Source organism: Myotis myotis, unplaced genomic scaffold (genome assembly GCF_014108235.1).
Source record: "Myotis myotis isolate mMyoMyo1 unplaced genomic scaffold, mMyoMyo1.p scaffold_m19_p_6, whole genome shotgun sequence".
NCBI classification, from domain to species: Eukaryota; Metazoa; Chordata; class Mammalia; order Chiroptera; family Vespertilionidae; genus Myotis; species Myotis myotis.
In genome coordinates, this window is record NW_023416368.1 from 13,697,290 (window position 1) to 13,700,336 (window position 3,047).

The 3,047-nt window shown below is 44.3% G+C and overlaps 1 non-coding gene across 1 annotated transcript; it reads left to right on the forward strand.

Moving 5' to 3' along the window:
* Window positions 1-280: 280 nt before the first annotated feature.
* On the forward strand, window positions 281-382 carry LOC118659410. Its single transcript, XR_004968541.1, has one exon. It is a non-coding gene; the product is annotated as a U6 spliceosomal RNA (small nuclear RNA).
* Window positions 383-3,047: the final 2,665 nt, after the last annotated feature.

Consider the following 3,047-nt stretch of genomic DNA (forward strand, 5'->3'; position numbering starts at 1 on the left):
CTTTCTAGAGGTGAGTTGCAGTCAGGCTGCTTGGAAAGGAGGCCGTCAACGTGGGAGCTGTAACTCTTAGGAAAAGACCGCCCTGCCCCAAAGATTCCCAACAGCTCAAAAGATAAAGCCTATCCTTCCACAGCACGAAATGAAGGTTAATAACAATCATTAAAGAGAACCACTCACAAGCGCCCTCTATAGTCCACGTGGGGTGCTGACCTAAACCCTTTTCAGACTATCTCATATAGTGTTCACAATGGTATGAGGTTAAAAATCAAGCCCAGTGCTTGTTTGGGCAGCACATATATGTACTAAAATTGGAATGATCCAGGGATTAGCATGGTCCCTGTGCAAGGATGAAATGCAAATTCGTGAAGCGCCCCATGTTTTTCTGTACTGATTTGTACTTTTTTCTTTATGTAAAAAAATACTATAGTAAACAATTTAAAATTTATAAAAAATCATTAAGCCCATTTTATAGATAAGAAAACTGAGGTGCCAAGAAGTGCCCCGACTTGCCCCAGATTACCCAGCAAGTTGCACTTTTCAGCACGATGCCACTTAGAAACGCAAGTGGCATGTTACAGCAGGAATCTAAACTGGGAGAAGCGTGTGGATACAAAGAAATAAAGACACAGTCCCTTTCCTCAGGTGCATACAGTCTGGTCAGCACTCATGACTGACACGCAGACTAAATTACAAATGATTGAGGTCAGATACAAACCTGAGAGCAGGTTTTCACATGAGCAGAGCAGAGCAAATCAGATGACAGGAAGTGGAGGATATGAACTGGGCAAAAGGAGGGTCACCAAAAAGCCACCCTTCACATGTCTGCCCAGGACAGGCCCAGTGAGCTGCTTTCTTTCCTTTAACACTGATAAAATTCTTGACTGCAGTTCCAATGTTGGGGAAGAGAGGTGGGGGGGTGGGTTCTTTCCCACACCAAGCACTTCCACGCCAGCCTGGCATTCTACAGTTCAACTCAGTTTGTCACTATGCACCCAGAGGTAGCATCAGATTCCACAGGCTAAGGGCTCAGTCCCACATCAGGGCCCACTCCGTGTCCCCACTTCAGATGCCAGTTGCAGGCCCAGGTGTTCTGACTGTCCAGCTAAGATTAGAGGTTCCAACAACCTCCTCCTTAAACTCAGTTAATTTGCTAGAGCAGCTCACAAAACTCAAAGGAACATTTCACTTACTAGGTCACAGGTTGGTTATGAAAGGCTAGAGGTCAGGAACAGCCAGGTGGCAGGGGTGCAGTGTCCATGCTCTCTGGGCACCTAACAGTCCCCGAATGTCCACGTGATCACTGACCCGGAAGCTCTCTGAAACCCGTCCGTGGGGGTTTTATGGAGGCTTCGCAACAGGCGTGAAGGATGAAATCACTGGCCCATCGGTGAAGGAGCTCAATCTCTCCCACCTTCTCCTCCACGGAGGTCAGGGAGGAGGTGGGCCTGAAAAGTCCAGCCTCTAATCCAGGTGGTTTCTCCTGCCAATCAGCCCCTAGCCTTAGCTTTTCAAAGGTCGCTCATTTACATAACAAAAACACCTTGATCGTTTTCATCACAGGAAATGTAAGGGTTTTAGGAGCTGTGTGCCAGAAATGCGGGCGAAAACCAAACATGTACAAGGGTGTCCTCCAAAAATATACACACACTTTGAACAATTATTAATTCCAATGGGTTAAATCTGAAAAGAACGAAACATTAATTGAGCTATCAGCTGTTAAATTGTGTGTACATTTTGGGGGGACACCCTGTGGTTATTATAAATCACAATATCACACTGGGCATTCCGTGGGATTAGAAGCTGTGTCTTTCTTATTCAGCTCTAAATAACCAGTATCTGGCACCTACATTTTGTTGGGAGAATGGAAGAGTACCTTAAAAAAGAAAAAGAACATATATAAAATTAAGTAATCCAAAGAACAAGAAATCTCAACTCTAAATCTAACCATTTTCCCCTGAAGGCAGAGAGAGAGAGAGAGAGAGAGAGAGAGAGAGAGAGAGAGAGAGACACAAAGAGAGAGAGCGAGAGCGAGAGAGAGAGAGAGAGAGAGAGAGAGAGAGAGAGCACATGGAGGAGGTGGGAGGATCTGAGATATCCACTGGTTCAGATGGGAGACTCCGACGTCTGAAATGACCGCCTTGAATTGCTACACCTAGGTCAGTACCTATGAAACTTGAGTGTTCATTAGAATCACCGGGGGAGCTTGCTAAAACACAGGTTGCTGACTCACCCTGAGTTTCTGATTCAGTGGATCAGGGAAATTTTGCCTTTTTAACTAATTCCCAGGTGATGCTAATGTTCCTGGTTCAGGGTCTCTAGCACTTGGAGAACCGATAACAATCAACCTTCATTGCATATTAGAATCACCTTGGGGTTTATGAAAACACCCAGGCCGTACCTCTGACCAAATCCCTGGGGGCGGGACCAGGGTATGAGTGTTTTTGAAAACTGGGACCAGCTGATTCCAATGTGCAGCCAAACCAGAGAGGAACTAAGTAGGCAAGCATATATAGGCTTGAAGTTCATAGCCATGAAAATAACAGCTAATATTTATTGAACACTTACCATAAAACACTCACTTTGCTGAGTAAATTACTGCATGATCCCATTTAATTCACATAGGGATCTTTCTAGCAGGGACTTCTATTCCCATGTTGCTGATAAGGAGAGTCAGAAATGAAGTAATTTGTCCTAGGCCATAAACTGGTAAGTGACAACCTGGGAATCCAGTTTATGTCTCTTATCTGCCTGAAGACTCCTAATCACTAGAGGGCCGTAGCCTCTTAGTGCTCTGTCTCTGCCTTAAACCTTACTTTGTTGACCCCAGATGCCAACAATCTGGGCTGGAACAACTGGAATCAGCTTCATATTTGTCGATAGATGATAGATAGATAGATAGATAGATAGATAGATAGATAGATAGATGATAGATAGATATCTGCACTCATAGACACATACATAAATGAACAAATGCAAATCACAGAATGGTTGTTTTAATGAGTTCAATACTTTTCTTAAAATCCAGCCACTGTCCTGCCTATACCCCT